The sequence below is a fragment of the Pleurodeles waltl genome, chromosome 7 (assembly GCF_031143425.1).
Source record: "Pleurodeles waltl isolate 20211129_DDA chromosome 7, aPleWal1.hap1.20221129, whole genome shotgun sequence".
Lineage (NCBI taxonomy): Eukaryota > Metazoa > Chordata > Amphibia > Caudata > Salamandridae > Pleurodeles > Pleurodeles waltl.
Window position 1 is genome coordinate 1,118,713,919 of NC_090446.1, and position 23,470 is coordinate 1,118,737,388.

At 44.4% G+C, this 23,470-nt stretch overlaps 1 long non-coding RNA gene across 1 annotated transcript in view; it reads right to left on the reverse strand.

Annotated features, from left to right (window-relative positions):
• Window positions 1–7,448: 7,448 nt before the first annotated feature.
• LOC138247364 (uncharacterized) overlaps window positions 7,449–23,470 on the reverse strand; it is a 70,789-nt gene continuing 54,767 nt past the window's right edge. The window contains exons 2-4 of the long non-coding RNA XR_011194470.1: window positions 10,901–11,001; window positions 10,040–10,138; window positions 7,449–7,940 (exon numbers count right to left, since the gene is read on the reverse strand). This is a non-coding gene — a long non-coding RNA (uncharacterized lncRNA). The remainder of the gene's footprint in view (window positions 7,941–10,039; window positions 10,139–10,900; window positions 11,002–23,470) is intronic.

Genomic DNA, 23,470 nt, shown 5'->3' on the forward strand with positions numbered 1-23,470 from the left:
ACTTTATCAGGGACTACAAGGTGTAGGATTCACATGTCATCCATTCTGGTAGGCATTTTCTATGAATGTTTGGTCTTGAGATGCACAGATTCAGAACATAACATAGGCCCTCATTCTGACCTTGGCGGTCTTTTCGCGAGACCGCCGAGTTACCGCCGCGGTGAAGACCGCCGACCGCGGCGGTATGCCGCTGTGCGCATTCCGACCGCTGGGAGCGTTCCGCCGGGAAACCGCAAGCAGCCACACTGGCGGTCGGCGGAAAAGTGGAGACTGGTCAACCTCCACCGCCACGCCAGCAGAACACCGCCCACAGAATTACGACCCACATATCTGTGTGGCGGTCTTCTGTTGGCGGTGTTCTGTTGGCGGTCACCTCCCCATGGCTCCCGTCGCCTCCCGGAGGACCAACGCACAAGGTAAGTTGACCGTCCGTGAGGGGAGGGGGAGGGGGGGTGTTGTGTGATGTGGGCGTGTGTGGGGGTGTGCGTGTGAGTGTGTAGAGGGGGTGTGTGAGTGCGTGTATGCGGGCGGGGGGTGCTGCTGTGTCTATGGGTAATGTGTGCTGTTCGGCAGGTGCGCATGTCTGCATGTATGTGTGCGGGTATGTGTGCCCGTTGTGTATGTGTGTGTAGGGGGTGTGTATATGTGCATGTTGGGGGTGTGTGCATGTCGGGGTGCATGTATGTGCATGTCGGGGTGGGGGTGGGGAGGGGGTTCGTACCACCTCTGGGGGGTGGCAGGGGGGTGGAGGGTGTGGGGGGAGGACTCGGGTGGGTAGTGGGGGGTGGGGGAGACCCCTATCAGTGCCAGGGAAGGAATTCCCTGGCCCCGATAGTGCTTACCGCCATGGTTCGCATGGCGGTTCCCGACCGCAAGAAACCGCGGCGGTAGGCAGGGTCATGATACCGTTGGCGGTCTTGGGACGACCGCCGGGCCGGAGTGCGCAAAATCCAGCCCGGCGGTCATCACCGCCGTGGCGGTCGGAGTGGGGAAGTGGCGGGCGATCGCGGCGGTGACCGCCACGGTCAGAATGCCATTTTTCTGACCGCCGGTCTGTTCGCGGTCCGACCGCCGCTTCTCCGCCGACCGCCAAGGTCAGAATGAGGGCCATAGTGACTAGCATTGACTTTAATAATAAGATTGAATATCTATGAGAGCAAGCCTTTTTAAGCAGCATAAGGATAATGAAAAATGGGGGAAAAGCATAACTTTCTAATTTGTGCCATGTAGTTTGCATGCAGCTCTTTGATGGCAGTTCATAGCTCACTGTGCTACATTACGATTGTAACTTATCAACTGCACAGTGACAAAAGAATCTCTGTGACAAAAGCAGTAACCCATTGTGCTATGCAATTAAAATTCTGTTCTTTGTATGACACATGCTCTTTGCAGGCATATTAACCATTTGCACGACCTTAGCTAAGTCAAAGTTGCCACTAGACAAACCTCCCATTTCTCTCCAGCAGGAGCAATCATCAGAGTTACCTTGATGCTTTTATTTTTGTCCAAAAGCTGCTGGATGTACGAGGAAATTTGCAGTGCTTGTAAAAGAGCTTCACAAATGAAGTAATAAATATAAAAACAAGCATATGTTTCTGACAGGCCCCAGCTTGAGAAGTGCCTTCCTGCTGGCCCAGCCTTGTGGACCTCCCAGAAATGTGTCACGGACCCCTGGGGGTCTGCGGATCACAGGCTGGGAACCGCTGCACTAGAGTGGAAGTTAAAGCCCTCATACAATAGGTACCAACATGTTGGAACTTGATTTATTACATCTTGCAATGTCTGTTTGGGCACTGCAAACCAATCACTGACTGTACCCTGACCAGAGATGGACAAATGGGGCCTAGTATAATGCCTTACGCAAACGTTATTTGCTTGTGAGGTTTTCATACAGGAAGTGAGCAACGAGAACAGTACAATGAGCAAGGCAATCCAGTTGTTGTATCTGCTACATTAACAGTAAAAAAGACGCATATGAGTTTGTTCAGAGCTTAATACTTAGCTAGCTGTTAATACAAGGCTGCAAAGAGAGATTGCGTCCTCCAAATAGTACATCTGTGCACAATACTTGCTCCACAGTACAAAAAAATACTGCCCACTTTCATTGCTTTTTCAGAAACTGTAGTGCTGTTGTCTCACAGCAGCCAACACCAGCAACAACATCGGCAACAACACCAGAAACAGAAGAATCAGACCCAACCTCTGCATGGCTTACTTTCAAGTGGCAGAGCTTATTTTGCAGAGCTGGAGGCAACAGAGGTCGAGCAAATGGCAGCACCAATGACCATTCAGAGGATAGTCCAAGATAATCTGAATGACCCAATGGATGTCTACCTTGATTACAGCCCATTGGTCTTTTGGTATGTGAAGATGTACCAATGGCCAGAGCTCAGCAAGCTGGCAATAAAGTATCTGGCTTGTCCGGTAGCTAGTGTGTCTGCTGAGCATGTGATCAGTGCAACTGGCACAGTTGTCACAGTGAGAAGGACCAGCCTCCCACCTCAAAATGTGGAAAAGTTGACCCTGATTAAAATGAACCAACAGTTTGTACCATGAGATTACACTGTTCCTGAAACAGTACCCGTGTGGGATGAGGGTGACTAGTCAGATTCAAGTGCATTAGTTGACCAACTCCTGGGCAAAACCCCTGAGTTTGAGGATGAACTTTACTTCCCTGAGTGAGTGGACTACAATAGAACTTTCACAGTATTGTCGAACTGCTTTGTAAAAAAGAAAAATTGATATAGCTGGAAGAACATGTCTATATTTGGTGTCTCACTTATGCAGCGCCACCATTTATTCACATGTAAGGCCATTTGAGTTAGACCAGGTTGCACAGAAGAAGCCTCCTCATGTGCTCAAAGGACATGAAGACAATGTCTGCCTCTGTTGCATCCCAATCCTTCTTTTTTCAATCCCTAGATGGGCTGCCCCAGTAAAGCTCTTAAATTTACAAGACTGCCATTGTGTTGCTTCCATGGGAAAAGAGTAGATTACAGCAGACAATTGTGTACCACCATGCTTGGACTGGAACAGGTAACTATTGCATCAATGAGTGAAATATGTTGAGTTATTGTGAGTGATGATGATTCATGTGGTTGCAGATAGTGAGAGTGTTGTTCAACTAACATTTGTAAACCTGATTTTGACGATTTGCAATGTTTGGGGACTGATGGGTGATTCTGTCTGAAGGTGATTGGCCCTTTCACACTTAGCTTGATTTACTTGTATGCTCTACTCGTTGGCGTAATTTTTTGGGGGGGTTCTTCAGAGACCAGACCAGTTAGTTTAGTTAATAAATACAAATCTATACCAAATGCTCACAAGTTTTTGTTCTTGTTCATCTACAGCAGTGTACTACAGGTCCATCTTTTTCAATCTCATTTGGGTCAGTAGGACTTTGGAGTTAGACAGAGTCAGGACTCTGAGTCAGAGTCAGGCAGCTACGGCCCATCCATATGGGTGAAGGGGCCATGCACTTCTCACCTTTTTCTGGAGAAGAAAAGTGTCTGTCAGGCTTAGCAAAGATCAGCCTGACAGACAGTCTTCTTGCTCAGGCCAGGCAGCTAGGACCTAGACAAGCACTAAAGGTGCATGCTGCTGGCTGGCAGAGCTGAACTTTGCAGGCTGAGGAATTCACAGTCCTGTGGGCATGACCTCCTCAGCCTGGCAAAAGTACCTCAAAGCCCTCCTTCTTGTGACTAGAAAGAGTGTCAAGGTTTTAGTCAGATCTGGGTGCTTCAGTTTTAAGCTCTGAAGTGCCCAGGGTCGAGTTTCAATCAGTGACACCTCATCGCTGAGTGGAGTGAGGTAGGGTCAGCAACTCTCACTGAGCCCATCCCGCTCTGTGACAAGGTAGGGACTGCTGCCTTCCCTCATTGGCTTACAGAGGGTACCTCAGAGGCTTGCGCCTCCCGGAGCTGCAGGTAAGGCATGTTTTCTGGTTTTGAACGTTTGGCACGTGCATGTATGTATAAATGTATGAATTTGTTGTGAGTGAGTGTTGTGAATGGTTGTGTGGACGAATGTGATGGGTGTGACTGTATATGTCTGCATGTGTGGCCTTCCCCCCCCTTATTGCCAATATTACTGGCTGCCACTGGACTCAGGGTGGGACTACCTCAACAGCCAGAAGAAAGAAGTTATCTACTTTAAGGTCAAAGGAAAACCAACATGACTTAAAGAGGCCTATTCAACCCTGAATTGTAGAGAGGTGCATTGATTTGAGAAATGCTGAGTAGTGTGCTGACTCAAATGTGAAACTCCGCAAATGATGTGGTTGTTGTCGAGGGGGCTGTAACTGGAGGCAGGCATGTCACATGATCGACACACTAAGGGGGTGATACCGCCGCCCGCCTCGCGGGAACCGCCATATGGCCGCTCCGCGGTCGAAAGACCGCGGAGGCCATTCAGGCTTTCCCGCTGGGCTGGCGGGCGACCGCCAGAAGGCCGCCCGCCAGCCCAGCGGGAAAGCCCTCCCCACGAGGAAGCCGGCTCCGAATGGAGCCGGCGGAGTGGGTATGTGCGACGGGTGCAGTGGCACCCGTCGCGTATTTCAGTGTCTGCATAGCAGACACTGAAATACAAAGTGGGGCCCTCTTACGGTGGCCCCTGCAGTGCCCATGCCATTGGCATGGGCACTGCAGGGGCCCCCAGGGGCCCCGCGGCACCCCCTACCGCCATCCTGTTCCTGGCGGGAGAACCGCCAGGAACAGGATGGCGGTAGGGGGTGTCAGAATCCCCATGGCGGCGGAGCGCGCTCCGCCGCCATGGAGGATTCACAAGGGCAGCGGAAAACCGGCGGGAGACCGCCGGTTTTCCGCATCTGACCGCGGCCGAACCGCCGCGGTCAGAATGCCCTGCGGGGCACCGCCGGCCTGTCGGCGGTGCTCCCGCCGACCCTGGCCCCGGCGGTCTCTGACCGCCGGGGTCAGAATGACCCCCTAAATGTAATGCCAATTGTAAGATTGATCAGCAAAGCACATGCTGGTTCTTGTTAGGCATTGGTTGTAAAATTGTTCTCACTTCTCAGTTAACCTCACATGATTCATCATGAGATTGCATTGCAGCAGCCTCTGCTCTTGCTCTGCCTCTTGGTCCACTTCTCATCAAGCTCTACAATATCAACATTTATTGTTTTACATTCCACAGGCCTTCTCTCCTGCACAAAAGCACCATAACACTCCTGCTTACCTTACCGGACTGGTTCATCCATGCACCCCAGTCAGACATTTCGAGAAGAATGCAGATGCACTGCCAAATTTGGCATTTATATACTGTGTTATTCTTCTTTTAACAATCATAATTTTTAGAACTATATGGGTTCACTCGTCCCTAATTTGTATTCTTCAAACCTAGATGACAGAACAATTAGATACTAACTTGGGTCTCTGGGGCTGAAGGACTGTATGCAGTGCATTTAATTGAACTGGGTCATTCCTTCATTTCTTTCCACAACAGATTTGATGAAGAGGACTTGCTGCTCATTGCCCTGATGAATATTGTTGTTGTGTAGTGCTCATTTTTGTCACACCTTTCGCCAACTGTCTGTTCCTATCCTTTTTATCAAACCTCTAACCTTCTTCCCCCAGGGTGTGTGAAATATTAAGGTATGACTTAGGAATTTTACACCATAAGTGGATCAAACACTTGGCGGGGCGAATGTGGTGAAAGCCAAACCAACTCACTGTGGAATCAAGTTCTTCACTGAACAATAGCCCATGCCAGCCGCACTTACTCACCCAGGAATGAAAGGGATAACATAGCACATCATCATAGAGTGGAGTCAGAACAATGGCCCTCATTATGACTTCAGCGGTCCTTTCGCAGGACCGCTGAAGCCGCTGCAGGTAAAAGACCGCCAGTAATGGAGGTCTTTTGCCTGCTACATTAGGCGTGTTCTACTGGGCCAGCGGGTGAAAACAGCATTTTCGGCCGCTGGCCCAGAGCAACACTCAACACAACATTGACTCTGGCTCGTAACTGAGCCGGCAGCAATGTTGTGGTGCATCGGGTGCGACAGCACCCATCGTGCATTTCACTGCCCATAATTCGGGCAGTGAAATGCACTATGGGGCTATGCATGGGGCCCCTGTACTTCCCATACCAAGTGCATGGGCCCCCAGGGGCACCCCAGTGCCCCTATTCTGCAAGCCACACAGCCATGGAAAGGCTGGCAGATGGGGACTCGTAATCCCCAGGCGCTGCCCTGGCGGATTACAACTGCCGGGACGGCCAGGCTGCAGGCTCGCTGCAGCCTGACGGTGTCGGAGGTTTGACCGTGGCGGCTCTGCCACGGTCATAATGGGGCAGTCAGACCGCCCTATCTGTGGTGGTCCGACTGCCATTGCGAGGCTGGCAGTCTTAGGACCTCCAGTCTCTTAATGAGGCCTAATGTCTGATCCAGTGCTCTGTGATAGGTAGTAGTACTTGTGTGCGCTATCTGGCCTGATTCACAAAGGTAAAGTTGCACGTTTGCTGTTAGTTCACTTTTGCAACTTAACTGAACTGCCAGAAGCCTATTACAAGTAACAAACTAATGAGAAGAAAGTAACGAGTAGTAGTAAATCCTTTTAAAGTGATAGGGATTACTTACTACTCCCAAAGTTACTGAAGGAAAAGTTACTAGTCGTAAACTAACCTGTGGTAATTACAAAATCTATGCAACATGGAGTAATCAAACCATGTCCTCCTGAGTCCTGATTTGAGGAGTTTGTATGTTTGGTTTTATTATTTCTTAAAAATTAGACCATAGATTGCTTAGGAATTACCACTGCTAGTTTTTGTAATAAGAGTTTTTTGTCATGGTGGTGTGATCTCAGTCTTTGATAACTCACGAACTCTGTGTTTTCTTTCAGTCTAGTTCCCTGTGATGAACAATCCTTCTGAACAATCCAACAGTTGGAGTTCACCTCAAATCTTCTGGAATGGGAGGGAGTGGGACCTCGCTTTGTGATGGATTCCCTTTTAGCAGATCAACACTAATACCACCACCATTAATAAGAAGGACCTTTTGGGAAACAATAAGGTTTGGGAAGATTGTAAGACGTACCATTGCTTAATCAATTCAGGTAAGAACTTGAAGAACTAGTTAATAACTTAATAGTGAAGTTGCTCTTTGGAATGTGAGATAATATCATTTTTATGTATGTTGCGAGACCCCTTACTGTGCAGATTGTTACAGACAGGAGGACAAGGGCAGTTACTACACTAACTACAATACTGTGTAATTGATTGGTGGCTGGGTGCTGTAAAACCTCATCAAGTGAAACATAATGAAATTAACCACTATTCTGTTCCCTGACAGTGGCACTCTAGTGTCAGGGTACATATAATTACTGGACCTCAGGAAGAGGTAAGTAACCTACTGAAGAATACATACATGGCAAGGGACTTCAGATAGGGATAGTTTAGGGGGAAGTCGGTGTATAATGTTTGACAATTTCAGAGGGCAGCTCCGTGTTGCACTCTTGTGTCAACAGTACACTCAACAATGCTCTATTATGTCAACTAGCAATGGAAAGACAGATAATGATTTCAAAGAAAAAAAAAGTAAATCTCATTTATTTTAAGGAGGCCCTACCCTCTCCTCTCACAACATGCCCTCCCACAAAAACAAAAAATCAAGAAAAAAGGGCCTTGAGGGCATCTATTCCATGGCCAAGTTTTGGTACCCACGCGGGAGCAGTGTTGTTCCGCATCTCAGCTTGCCGTCTCACACCTGAGGTGCGCCAGCTCTCGTAGGATGTGGTGGAAGAGGCGTGATGTTGAGTCATGGGGCTGGCAGTGGTGTGGGCAGCAGTGGCCCCAGCTGCAGTTGGTGGCAGTGGTAACATGGCCAAGTTGGAGGCAGGTCTGGGGGTGGCCCAAGAAACTTGAGGCTTGTTCTTACTCCTCTTTTTCCTCCAGGACCACAGCCCTGTTGCCAGCCGCAAGAGTAGCTATATCAAGAAAGTAAGAAGAACAAAACACAAAAACATGATTTTGTGATGCTCAGCTCAAACACTTGGTTATACTGTCTACAGCGGCACAGTACAGTAGCAGAACATTGCTGTTCCTGCAGGGTCTTTGAAATTGAATTTGGATGTTATGATTGATGACATTGACTAGTACTAGTCACAAAGCCTGGGTCAAGTTATTCCCACCCATGCTTCACATCATAGCTAGTTATCAATCATAGATAGCACTGACTGCAAGGAATAATTAAGTCAGAAGCCAAAACGCTATTATAATGAAAATGTGATTTTTATGAAGGAGTTAATGTTGAAACTGAACACACACTTTGTGTGTGTTAAAAATGAAATACCTGCCATTAATGAGCAAAGTGTATATAGGTATGTATATATGTCATTTGCTTCGAAATTAATACTTGATTGTGCAACAATAACAAAGCCATGCTGTGGGTCTTCTTACTCTCCAGCATGTTTGTGGGGCTGCCAGCTGTAGCATGCTATGAACTTCTAATTCCAATGACCTTAATCCCTCCTCAATTCTACTTCCCTAAGTCCAAACTTAGGTTATTATAGGCTTAGGCAGATAGTCTGACAGATGGGACACACTTGGTGGATAACGGATACCCCATCCGCTGTATTACAGTAGGCAGTGATGCATAGAAGAATATGGAAGGAACATTTTTGAAGCCATCAATGCGTAATGGAATACATGAAATATAACTTCACTTTGGAAGAGAAATGTGGCACAGACATCACATGCCAAGATAGAATTTACTTTTGTAGGTAGGCTGGGACAGAAAGACAGAATTATGAAGCGATGCACTAGTAGGCAACTGAGTGGGCACTGGGAAACACACCTTGTCTTCAGTTTGTGGTTTGTGCAATGCAAACTTAGGCCCTCATTATGACATTGACGGTAAAACACCGTCTACCTCCGTGGCGACGGCTGCCAAAAGACCATCGCTGCAGCTACCAGCCGTCTGCGGTATTATGACCACAGCTGGATTTCCGGCAGAAGAATGGCAGAAATCCAGCTGTGGCCATGCCGGCGGATGGCAGTAAGGTGGCTCTACTGCCAGCAGCAGCCCCATGCCAGTAGACCGCTGCCAGCTGTATTATGACAAATAATACGGCCTGACGGTGTTCTGCTGGGGGCCGCTACTGCTGGCAGCAGCGCCCCGTCCCATCTCCTGCCGGAGGACCCCCTGGATCCAGGTACGTTGGGTCTCCGACAGGGGAGGGGACTAGGGGGTGTTGTATATGTGTGTGGGGTGTGTGTGAATGTCGGTGTGCATGAATGCGGGTGTGTTTTGCGTGTGGAATGTATGTGTGCATTTATGGAGGTGTGAGTGCATGTATGTTGTATGATGTGAATACGTGTCTGGGTGTTTGTTTGTAAGTGTGTGCGGATGTGTGTGTTAATGGATGAATACATGCGTGGATCCATGTGGGAATTGATGTGTGTATGCGTGTGTGTGTCTGTGAAGGGGGTTGTGAATGTTGGGGGTCTGTGGAGAGGTAGCGGGGTGGGGGTGTCTAACTGGAGGGGGAAGGGGAGGGGTAAGACCCCTATCCATGACAGGGAAGTAATTCCCTGTTACTGATAGTGCCTACTGCCATGGTTTTCGTGGCATTAAGGAAGCCACGAAAACCATGGCGGTAGGCGGGGTCATAATCCTCCAGGCGGAACAGTGATGGCCACCGGGCTGGAGATGGATATCTCCAGCACGGCGTCTGTTACCGCTGTGGTGGTCTGAGTGGTACATTGGCAGGTTGGCTTCAGACAACCTGCCAATGTCATAATATAGCTGTAAGTACCACCAGCCTGTTGGCAGTACTTACCACCATATTATCGCCGACCACCAGGGTCATAATGAGGGCCTTAGTTCTGTTGTGACACTGTGCCACAGCAAATGCACATCATTTCACCACCTGCACTCACTGCAGCAGCAGCAACAGATTACACTGCACTGTGGTTTTAGGTGGCAGGATGCCGAAGGAAGTGACTGGACTGTCGAGGTGATGAAAGGGATATCTGCCTCACTGAACCAATATAGTAGACTCAACAAGTAAGCAAGGTGACTTACCACTTGTCCTTGTCACTGCTGGGACTTCTCTCTTTCCCTGGAATACCTGCAACCCCACGGATATCCCTGCTGCAACAGCACTGCTGGTGGTCTGTGTGCCTGGTGAAAAACATAATGCACCCATTTTAGATACCAGATAGCCACCTAAGTATTTATATCGCACAAGGTACAACAGCAACACCTCACTACTGTTCGGTTAGCTATCTATCAGTATCTTCTTAAATCGAAAGTAATCACTTTGAGAAGTTTGTGTTATTGCTTGACAACATTTTACAAACAAGGTAGCCTTTGACTCAGCCAAAACCTTTTTCTCCTAATGGAGGGATAGGAATAAAGATTAAAAATCAGGAATAAGGGAAGAAAATAAGTTAAGGCTATGAATGGATAAGGGGCAGAGGGGAATGCAAAATACATACAGTATTGGTTGTGGAATCTCATTCTTGCCATGCTGCGTTGTCATAGAAACAGCTAGTATAATACATCATAGAGGGTCCATGAACATGATGACCGCTCTGTCTCTGCCTTTGTACTTTTGACTGTTTGATCAAGAAAATGTATAACATGTTTGGTGACTAGAGTACTTCTTGAGCCTGGCTGTAGAATCCTATTTACGTTACCAAAAAGTTGTATACCCTCTTGGTACTACACAACAAGACATGAAAAAGAGGGACAAGGGGAAGCTTACAAAAAAAGGGAGCAGAGGAGGAAAGGTACAGACACCAGAAAGTCAGTTGCAGAAACAGGAAATGTAGTGAAACACAGAAAAATGCAGGGATGACAAATAACATTCAAAATTAAAATAAGCTAGTATCGATACAGACAAGGGCACAATTCTAGTAGTGGGTGATAAAAATGACTTACGGGGGCAGTAGAACCATCAGCCATGGCGCTGGTGGTGGTACCAGTCACACCTGCAGCAGTGCTGGTGGCAGCCCTCACAGTTGCCCTCATGCCTTTGTGTGCTTGAGAAAAATAAAAAAACAATGATTGATTGTAATTTGTACTAAAATCATTTTGACAGGCACAGCACAGTACTTCTTAAATCACATAGCCTATGACTTGTTTCATAATCCTACACCTCAAACAATAACATTTTTGAACTATTCATGCATGCCACAGGATAATCTTTGCTTCTCCACTCCCTTTTGATGAGTCAAGTCGGCCCCTCTTTACATACCGCTCTTCTGGAAGATTGGAACTATGATCTGCTTAAAGCCACAGAGAACACAAGTTATGCAACACTCCTGATATACTACCATTGAAAGAGTGAATTACATGATGACTTGAAAGTCATTCCTTAAATCAGCCCAAGCAAGCACCTGCCTAGCTCACACTGGAACAGAATCCTGGTAGTATCATTCTCTTGAATTCCATTGCCGTCCTATGTTACTAACTTCCTACATCCTCCCCATCAGGCTGGCACCATGCACGACTACTCTTTCAAAGGTTTTTGTTGCCCTTGCCTCTAAGGATTGTTTTTGTGCCAGGAAGTTTCCCTTCCTGCGCAAAACAATCCAGGGTGCTGTGCCATGTAAAGTAGCACCCTTGCACCCTCATGGTGCAAGGGTGCCTGCATTGACACACTAGGCAGCACTCAGTATGGCAGTGTAGGCAGAGAGCAGGATTGAGACATCTTAATAAATAAATGTCATGTTCCTGCCCTCTACCTTTGATGCAAGCACTCTCTGATGCTAAAAGTGCATTTATATATGTGAGTGGACCACACTAACATTTAAAAACCTTTTGCATGAACAATAAAATAAAAAGTTATTTTTGACTTTGCACCAGAGGGCATATGTGGCCACTGGCCACAATCATATGCTGCAAAGATGTATATACCTAGTGGCAGTCACTACTAGGTAGTTATAGTTAGGACCAGATTTTGCTCATAACTTTGGTACTGCTTGACAAATCTTCATGAAACTTTCCATGAAAATACAATACTCACGTCTGCTGGTGTCTGGGAAGTTTTGGTGTGATCCATCAAGCAGGAGACGAGAGAAAGGGGGATCCCAAAATGCGTTTTCCCCATTCATTTTTCCATAGGGATTTTGGTGCTGCTTGACAAATCTTCATGAAACTTGCCAAGAAAATACAATACTCACGTCTGCTGCTGTCTGGGAAGTTTTGGTGTGATCCATCAAATAGGAACCGAGAGAAAGGGGATCCCAAAATGCGTTTTCCCCATTCATTTTTCCATAGGGATTTTGAACAGCAATATCGCCACTGGACGGAATTACACCACATTTGGCAGAAAAGTATCTTTTGGTCCAGAAAGAGCCCTTTTTGTCATTTGGTGTAAATCCATTCAGTAGTTGTTGTGAAATGTAAGGAAATCCAAATTTATAAATCTAGGGATGTGAAGGATTCGTGACCACTCAGGATCTTGTGATGTGAAGACTTCAACAACAAAGTGCTAGCAGTTATGTTGGGACTTGGCTTCAGCAGAGTCCCAGAAAAAAAGAATGAAAAATACAAAAGAGGCCAGGGTATAAACACCCTGACCCCTTAGCTCTGGTGCTGGGTGCCCAGAGGGAACCCTCCCCACCCCCAGATCTAGAAAGAATTAAAAAAAATGTTTACAGCAAAATCGTGACGGGTTTGCAAATCCGTGGTAACCATTTTTTTAAAAACAAGTGCAGGCTCCCACACTTGTTTTTAAATACGCCCCAGGGTGGCCAAGTCTCGTGGACACTGTTTTGTTTCTAATAAGGGGGGGGGGCTCCTGGCCACCCCACTGCCCCAGGGACCACCACCTTGAATAATAAAATATGTGCATGGGCTGCGCAGCCCCCCCATACCCCAGGGATCACCAGCTTCCCGGGGCAAAATTCTTTTTCAATGTGGGGGAGGCCCATGGCCTCCCTCACTCACAGCCCTGGGACCACCTTCCTGGGGTGATATATTAACAGATGCCCTGGAGACCACCACCCTCAGGGGCATTACAGAAATTGGGTGTGGGGGTTGCGCGGGCCCTCCCTCCCTCCCTTAGCCCTAGGAACTACCACCTTCCAGTTAACCAATAAGGTGTGGTGGGGCCCCATGCTCCCTACAGCCCTGGGAACCTCCACCTCTCTGGGACAATGAATGAAGAATGTGGCAGTACCATGAGAGCACCACTGTGCCCCGGGGACTGGCACCTCCCTGGGGCAATTAACTAAGAACTCTGGGTTAGAGAAAGCTCACTTAGCCTTTCATCCTTCTGAGGCTGAATTCAGGTGGTGCTTGAACCCACCACTGGATCATTTCTGGATATTACATCTTACAGGTGTCTCAGTGAGAAGATGTGTTCACTCCAGAAGAGTGTTGAGCTCGTGGCCTCACGCTCAAATTCAGGTGGGACCACTCAGCCTTTTTTTCCATCTAAGGTCAAAATCAGGTAAGCCCTTTCTAAGGAGGGGTTTCTTTCTTTTGTTGTTTGTTTTGTATTCTTATTGTAGCATTTCCAATTCGTGCACTGATCATTGTGGCTTGCATACAGGGCAGCTGAAGTTCTTTGTGTGTTCTTAGACATTTTAAAGAATCAAGGGTTGAAGTCCCACTGCATTTTCTATGGTAGTGAACATTATGTTCAGTGCTTAATTTGAGCTGGTGTTTGCAGGTGGTGCCCATTGGCACTCATTTCTGGGGCACTCATTTTGGGTCACCTATTTTTCCTTATTAGACATTGACCCGGAGCAACAGAGAGAAAAACATGCAGAGGGGAAAGAAGGAGAAAGAGTCAGATTGAAATTTGGAGACAAAGGGAGAAAGCAGGGATGAAAAGGAACCTGCAAGAGTAAAATAAAGGGACAAGGAGTGTCCCCACTTCTTTCTTGGGACTGTTTACATGTTTCACCAGTGTACTTGGCTGATCGTGCACTCCACCCTTCTACGGGAGCAGAATCAATACATAATGGCTAGAGATGAAATTATGAAGCCGGAACGCTCCTCAAAGTTGTAGAAAAATTATTAACTGTCACAGCGAAGAAATGCCAGCAAGGTAAGCGCCCTTTGCTATTTACTTTGGTATTGGTCGAGGCGGGTTGGAGCACACGCTATAGACTATCATGCCAAGGTGTGTGGCACAGGCTGCTTTTCATTGAGTAACAACTGATCCTGAGGAACAACAGCAAGGGGTACTGTCACAGTTGTAGACAGAGGCAAGATATGATCATCTGATCATTTGATGCAGTGACTGTAGTATGTACAACAGTATGATGGATCGGACCATGGAACAACAGAGGGCTGTTGCACTTGTTTTGTTTGCTAATGACTCCACAAAGGAAGGCAAATCACCTAAAGGATGGGTTGGAAATGAGCCAATTAAATATAAACTTAGGAATCTTGAGAAACTACAAAGGTCAGAAATTTCAAAGTGGTGGGAAGCTCATCATTACAAAACTATGTGGCACAAGGGATGGAACCTAGGGGACTCAGAATATATATAACTGACGGCATTTGAATCCCCGAATCCACAAATGGTAGAGGAGTGGGTGGAAAACACAGATGGGAGTTTGCCAAGAATGCTAAAAATATTCATTTAATATGCCTGGCTACATAGAGCAACCCTCCCCAAATAAACTGATACAATAGAGACAGATCTTAGAGTAAATTCAGACAAAAATTGTGTGATGAAATTTAAATCAGAGATGGATGTCAGATTACAAAACATGAAGATGAGATAAAAATGCAAAAACAACCTAAGTGGGTAAGAGATTTTGAGGATTATGAGAGTGGTAGAACACTGACATTTAGTCAAAAGTATGATAATGAATTTGACAAGAGTTTAGTGAAATCCACCATTGCGACACCGAAAAGTCTGGATCAATCTGAAAAAAGTGGGATGTCGAACAGTGATACATATAACTCTTTCTTGACAGATAGCAGTTGCTCAAAAAATGAACGTAATCCTAGGTCAACAACATTTTTAGAGCAATATCAGCTCCACAGAAAGAGCAGACAAAACACTCAGGAAACAGCATACATGACTAATCAGAGCAAGGGCCAAAGGCCCCACGGCATAGAGATAGGAAAAGACGGAGCACGCAGAGGAAACAAAGGTTTTGCCACAGAAACAACAAGAAATGGAGTAGAGTTAACAGGACATATGGGAGCAAGTCTGGACATGGCAATATAAAGGATCAAGAGATGATTGATAAGACGATAATAAACGATTATAAACTTATCTGACAGGATACTAACTGAGACTGAGAAAGAACTGCTATGCTTTGGACTATCATTCAGTCCACAAAAGAACTTTGACTATGTGGGGACACAGGTTGATCTGTTCAAATTCAGTAGAAAACCTAAACTGATGAAGTGGCACTGTTTAATAAATAGCCCTGTAAGTATGAGTGCCAGTGGCGTCAAACTAAACAATTTATCAAATGAGATTCAGATCAAAGACATGGAAACTTTAACAATTCTACATGAATTACAAGGTTTTGAAACAGAATCAAATGAGCCCCGAGCTCTACTTACTACTCTAGGATTGACCTATGATGACCCCTTTCCCAGGGGATGTAAACCCTCTTCTACTTTCCTGCCATGAGGATACCCAACCTTCCCAGGTGAGAGATACAAAATACTTTTTGGGGAAGATCACAAGTATTAACTGGGAAGATGATTTTCTCTTAAGGTCTCTCTGAAGTTGGGTGAGTGCCATTATTCTTGGGACTCTATATATATATATATATATATCTGAATACTCACAACCCATATATGATATCTACTAGATGTATATTTTTGTGTTCTCATATACTCTTCATGTATACACAATAATTCCAAAATATATAAATATGTTTTTTTCAAAATATCTATCTAGGTCATTTTTCCTCAATAAGGTACATCTGAATCATATGTTTTCAAAGTCACATCCTATTCTTATGTAATATATACATGGATCAATCTTCATTCCCTTTTTACTTTTTTCATTTGGCAGCGGCTAGTATTCATAAATGTCGTCTAAATTATCCCAATTGCATGTCTTTCATAAATGTCTCTGTAATGCTGCGTCCGTGTTTAGACCCCAGGGCATCTCACTTCCAATCAGGATGATCCATTTAGATTGCATTCTCCTTAATGTTTGTTCACAATCTGCTCCTCTGGCATTCTGTTTAATATGTTGAATGCCATAATATTTGAATCCCTTTTGTTCACCTTGATGTTGTTCCCAAATATGTTTTGCCATTGACTATGTTGGATCCTGATTGTTTATTGCCCTAAGGTGTTGTAAAATGCGCAATTTTCGTTTATTTACTGTACTGCCCATGTATTTCTTACCACAGATGCACTTCAGTACATAGATCACATAGGGAGTTTCACAATTTATTCTTTCCATAATTTTCATTATTCTACCGTCAATTGTTTTAAACTGCGTCATATTCTTCCCAAAGGTGCATGCTTTACAGTTTGTACATTTCCAAAAGCCTTGTCAGTTACATATAAGCCAACTTGATCCATTTATCTTCTGTGAAGTCATATAACTGCTTGTTAAGTGGTCACCCAATCTCAGTGCTCTCCTATACGTGATTGATGGATAATTAGGCAAGGATCTATGTTGTGTCTCATCCAATAGTAACAATTTCCAGTTGTCTGCTTACAATTTCTTTGTCATTTGACTGCCTGCATCAAAACGCATGATGTAGCTCATATCATTAATTTTTAAGTCATCATAATTGTTTTTTATTTTAGGTATCAATAATTCATCTCTCTTGTGTTGCATTGCTCCTCTTCAGGCATCATTCAGGACTGATCTTGGATATCCTCTTTTGTGGAATCTCTCCTACATATCATCCATTTGGACTTTCAATTCAACTTCCTCTGTACAGTTACGCTTCACTCTCAAAAAGTCACCATATGGTACACTCCATTTTAAAGCCTTCTGAGGTCCACTATTAGCATGTAACAAGCTATTTGTACTTGTTGGTTTTTCCATGCATTGTTGTGCAAACTTTTTCATTTTTGGTATACACCCCAATGCCTAAATCGTTGAGCTCCAAATTACTCATTTCATAAGTAAACTTCAGCTGTTGAGGGTTATCATTAAGAGAAGTTATGAACTGCACTAGAGTCTCTTGTCCTCCTTCCCATATAAGGAAGAGATCATCAATATAACGTACCCACAAAATAATATGGTCTAGTGTTTCTTGGTTGTTCTCTTGCCACACTATTTCTGACTCCTGCATGCCCATCAAGAGATTTACATATGTTGGTGCAAATGAAGTCCCCATAGCTGTTCCTTGTTCTTGTAAGTAATATTTACCATCAAATATGAAGACATTGTGGGTCAAACAGTACTGTAACATTTCTATTAACATTTCTGAATGTTCCAAAAGGCTGATGAATCTGGATCTTAGAAAATATGGACAGGCTTCCAAGCCATCTTAATGTTTAATTGAAGTATAAAGAGAAACAACATCAATTGTACCCATTATATAGTTGTCTTTCCAAGATATGTTATTAATCCTATTCAAGAAATTCATTGAGTCCCTTAAATTTGATGAAAGTATCGAAACATATGGAAACAAGAAAATATCTATAAATCTGGAAGTGTTCTCAAGTAATGATCCAATTGAGCTTACAATTAAATGTCCAGGTGGATTAGATCTAATTTTGTGATTTTATGGCAAAAAGTATATCATGGGAATGATCTGATGATCTGTTTTAAGATATCTACATTCTTCCTCCAATAATCCTTTGTATAACCATTTCTGTAATTTCTGATGATGCTCCACAATGTATGTTTCCATAGGGTTACTCTTCCATTCACTATAGTTTTCTTTATTTCCCAATTGTCTTTTGGCTTCCTTGATATAGTCAATACTATTCATCAGTATAATATTCCCTTCTTTATCCGATGGCTTAATGACAATTGTATTGTCTTCTCATAAGTCTTTCAATGCACACCAATCTTCCTGTGTCATGTTCATATATCCACATTTTCTAGATGTCTTCGACAATCCTACAGCCATCTTTGTTAATCCATCTGTCATTATTTCTTGAAAAATGTCTATCTTACTCCCGGCTGGAAGTTGGGGGCAAAATTGTGACTTAGGTTTACATTGACTGGAAATGGTTGCATTCGTTGGTAAACCCAAAGAAAGACGTCATTTATGGTCAGATAAGTCTTTATAATTTATTTCCCTTGGATTTGCTTCTTATTCTTGTTCTAAGGCCGACAAAGTTCTTACTGGTCCCAAATCAGATGTTTCCAACAGAGATATCCATTGGGATTTGGTTATCCCCTGTCTCTTAGTTTTGGATGCATATAATTTTCTCAATTTTAATTTCCTGGTGAATTTGTATGAATCAGTCCTAGCAGTTCCTAGGTCCATAGATGTAATGGGACAGAAACTCAATCCCTTAGTCAGTAGTTTCAGATGTTTATCTTCAAGACACTTGGAGGAAAGATTAATCACCACATTCTCAAATACTATCACTTCTTCCACTCCTCAGCTATTACTCATTTTTTGACCCTTCCTCTTCCTCTGGGATCTCCTTGTCCTTTTTGCCCCATCTTGTTTTGTGTTCCTCTTCCACGTCTTCTTGTTTCCATATGATACAGCCACATTTCTCCTGAGAAATCCAATTTTGGTCCACCCACTGTTGGCAATTCGTCCCCCGAGCTCACATCTGAGCTTTCAATACTTGAAGGGGCTTTATCTTTTACAATTGTTCTATCCACATTTTGTTTACAATAGAAAGAGTCAAAACGTTTTGCAAATGTAAATATTCTTCTTTTCGGGTAATCTATCTTGTCACTATTGAATTTCTTTGTTTTTTTCAATTGCATCTCCTTTTCATGTTTCTCCAATCTTTTCTCCATTTCTTCTATCATTGTGCTTACATCTTCCGTGGCTTGTATGGACTGTACTTGATCTTCAATATCCTTAATTTTCAATAGAGTGTTCTCCAATTTACACTCTGCTTGCATTATAAGAGTCTGCATCAGTTTCATAGAACATTCTGTTGTATCTGTTTGCCACTGTCTAAGTAGATCCAAATCCATATTATTTAGAGTTGGTAATACAAAAATTCTTAGTCCTCTTGGAACTCTTCCATTTTCAATATATTTTTGTAGTGTGGCCTTCTCCCACCATTTGTTGATCTCCATTACTATTGCTTGCTCCAATTCTTTCATCAGTATATTAAGAGGTAATTCACAATTTCTTGAAATAGTTAGTTCTTGTACATTTATCTCTCCTCCTTCCACAAATAAAGTTTTCATAATTTGTTCCAGTTTTGAAATTCTTTCAGCCATCATTAGCGATCTAATCGTAATTCTATATATAAGTAACTCAAGACTGGATACAATCTGCACTTGTATTTAGCATATACTTATTTAGTTTATTTTCCCAGGTTTGGTATTGGCTCTCTCAATTGTTAACAGTTTATTGCATCTTGTAATATAACATCTAAAGAAGAGAAGAAGATTCAAGGGACACTTCCAATAATTTTAAACCAAATCATTCCGGATTTTTATTAGTTTAATAGCACTCTTCATTCATCTGTTTTTAAACCTGCAGGCTCTGACGTGTTACTTTATCGAGTTCCATTTTGTGAATGTTCTTTTGTTAATTCAAACAAGCACAATCATAAGTATCAAACATCACGCCACCCCACAAGAGGGCAACAAAGTAATTGTTTTCACTTTCTATCGGCAATGTTTCCCAGAGCGATTTCAGGTAAACGCTTATCTTCAGTGGTTCTAGAGGAAAAACCACATTGCCCGCCTTCAGAAAATGTTCTTTTCTTTTTGTATTTATTCACCTCCACTTTAAGAGCATCCAATGTCATTTACTCATATTTTCATATTAGATGACCATTCGGGGAAATTACTACCCCAAAAAAGAAACAAGTCTTTATTGTTCATGGTGTTTTGATCCTCCAATTCCCACAATGCATAACCGACATCGGGTCAGTCACCATCAAACTGATCTCGTCTCCCACGCTTGCTCCAAACCTTCACAAGACAAATCCTCCATACACCATCAATGCTTGCTTGCCATTCACAACTTCAGGTACGATCTTTTTCTCATTATTTGTTACTTCAGTGCATATAAGACGAAGCGGAGTGGAGTTTTTTTTATCTCTATTCATCAAATTACCGGCAAGGAAAAAAATAAATATCTATATATCAGTCGCAAATAGGTACTTGGTAGTTCCAGTTAGGGCCTACTTTCCATAGACTAAGCTTCTTTTAACTTGCCTATATCATTGACACCAGTTGATGAATCTTCCCAAAAATTAAACAGTCAAATAGCTGCAATCTGGAAAGTTTCGGTGCAATCAGTCAAGCTGGGGCCAAGAAAAGGGGGGTCCCAGAAAGAAATGTGAAAAAAAAGGGGCAAGTGTAGATACACCCTGACCCCTTAGCTCTGGTGTGGAGGCCAGAGGCAAAAAGCATTTTTTTTTAGCTTTCCCTGAGAGTACCGGCGGACCCACGAATCTCGCTAAAAACTAAAAAAAAAAAACAAGATCGGGCTCCTGCGCTTGTTTAAATGGAGCCCCTGGGTGGGCCAGGTCCCGGTGGTGTTCACATTTTGAATGTGGTGGGCCTCCTAGCCACCCCGCAGGGGACCACCACCTCCCCAGGGCTTTAAACAAATTAAATGCAGAGGGGCCACCTGCACCCCCCCGGCAGCCCCAAGGACCACCATCTCCCTCGAGCTCTATAGTTAATGAAATGCGGGAGGGGCACTTGGCCCCCCGGCAGCCTCGGGGACTACCACCTACCCGGGGGACCCATTCAAATCCTTTGCAGGGGGCCACCCCGCAGCACTGGGGACTACCACCTCCCCAGGGCACCAATTCGTAATTCAATACGGGGAGGTCGCCAGGCCCCCCTGCAACCCTGGGGACCACAACCTCCCTAGGGCTGTCTAACACCCCTCCGCAGCCCCAGGAACCTCCACTTCCCTTCCATGGGACTACAACTAAAGGGAATGCATGGGGGCCACCCGCCCACCCACAGCCTTGGGTACCGCCACATCTCAGGGGCTAAATTTAAAAATGATAGGGGGTCAGTAACTATAACTTGCTCCCTCACCATGCACTGCTAATTACCCCACAAATTATGGCACTGATGACATCTTTGATAACATCATTCATAATATCAATGTAATATTTGTAGTAAATTTTTGTGACGAAAAAACTGCATGGTGGGGGCACAAGATATAATTACCTCAGGTCAGGTGTTAAAATTATTTTAGATAAATCTATAACCGGTGAATTTCTCTTGTTTTGAACATTCAAAATGTGAGCCTAACTATAACATTCCCGTAACGCTTAGGGGCATATTTAAGAGCCCGTAGCATCACCAGAGTGTCATTTTTCATGACGCTCCAGTGACGCAATGCCCTGTACCGAATTTACAAGGTGGTTTTAAGCCACCTTGTAAATGTGGCCCCTTCACGTGCAGCACTTTGCGTGGAAGGGGCGTGCAATGGGTGTTGCTGTGGGCGTGCCACAGCAACACCAATTGCATTTTAACGCTTCCCTAGATTTACGAGTTTTTGTAAACCTAAGGCAGTGCCAAAATCTAACGCCAACCCAGGGTGGCGTTAGCATGGTGCAATGAGGAGAAATTATTTCATTTCTTCTTGTTTTTTGCTCTTACTATGTGTGCTGCATTCAGCACACAAGGGTGCGCTGTATTCAAGGAAACATGCATCCCTGCATTTTGAAAATGACGGTGCGCGATGCTGCTAAAATTGGCACAACGACACTCAGTCACTTTCTGTTAAATCTGGCACTTAGTTTTTAATTTTGAACACGACTACAGCCTGAACCACTGGACAGAATTAAATTTAATGTGGCAAAAAGCTAGCTGTCAGTATTTAGATTGTGCTTTGGGTTATTAGTTGTAAATCCATTCAGTAGTTTTTGAGAAATTAACCGGAATCCAAATTTGTATATCTGTGATCACGAGAACTTTGCAAATAATAACGAGCTTGTGCAGAGCTCTGATTTGCTGCCAACACTTCAACAAGGAAGTTTTGACAGCCATTTTTAGCCTCGCCTTTAGCAGAGTCCCAGAAAAAAATATTTAAAAAAGAAAAGGGGCTAAGATAGGGACACCGTGACCACTTATCTCTGGTGCTGGGGTGGACCCCCATCACCCAAAGGGCAAAAAATCTTTTTTTTTTTTTAAATGTGCCACGATTTCGCAATGATGCTACAAATTTTCAGGGATTTGAAAAAAAAAGTGTCAGCTGCCGCGCTTGATTTTAAGAAGCCCTCAGGTGGGCCAGGTCCCAGGTGCATTGATTTTGAATGAGGGGGAGCCACCACCCCACCCCACCCCCAAGGTTCTGGGGACTACCATCTCCCGGGGGCATTAAACAAATATAATGCAGGGGGCCATGTGTCCCTCCCTTGCATTCATAGGGACCACCGCCTCCCCAAAGCATCTAAGTAAATGAATGCGGGGTGTTTGCCAATCCCCCTCCAGGGTCTTGGGGTCCCCTTCCTCCCCGAGGCTTCAAAGAAAATGGATGTGGGGGCTGCACACCCTCACAAGGCTTTAAACACATACAAAGCAGGGGGCCAATTGGGCACCTTCCACACACCCCGGGACCGCTCCTGCTATGTCCCAGGGTGTCCACCCTGAGACATAGTTGCTTGCTCTCACCTGGCAGGAGCTTTGACAGTTCCCGCCATGTCAGAGCAAACACTTCACTTTCTGCAAGTGAAAGCTGTCCAACACGTCTCACTTGCAGAAATTATGTTTTCATCTGTTTCGCTGCACACAAATATGATCCCACATACAGGCAGCTGGTATTTAAAGAAGCTCCCTGCTTGTGGGAGAAATGTCGCTTCTGCAGGACAGGGAGCCAGCCAGGGCTGTGGTGGCCTTTGGGCTACCCCTGTGGTCCTGTCACTCTCTCTTTTTCTTCCCATAATGGGATGGAAGAGAGAGAGAAAGAGAGAGAGAAAGAGAGAGAGAGAGCAAGAGAGAGAGAGATTAGATTGTTTCATTGCAATGGTCTCTCTATACAATGACTTGAAAGAGATAGACTAGCAAGATGTTTGGTACAGATGTTATAGTTGCCTTTGAAAGCAGAGCAGAACAGAGTCACTTCTGGCCCAATAGTCATGGTCTTGTGCTGTCACTCAGTAGGCTGAAGGTTCATATCCTAGTATCGCTTGGCAGTGTGTCTGTTTATTTTCTAGTGTTTTCACTGTTAAACATTCCTAGTGATTGCACTTTGAAGTCTTTTTATCCTCAAAATCCGTGGGTTGAGTTTCATAACTAAGTTCGGACACTCCATAGTAAGGATTCACCTCTGGTCTAGTGGTTAAGGTCTCATATGTGCACACTAAAGGTCAATGGTTCTAGTCTAAATGGGCCTGTGGTAATTTCCTGCTTTAGTTTCTTTACAGCTCTAAATATTTAAGTTGCACAGTGAAACATGATCTCACTGTTTTTAACTGACAAAAACATTT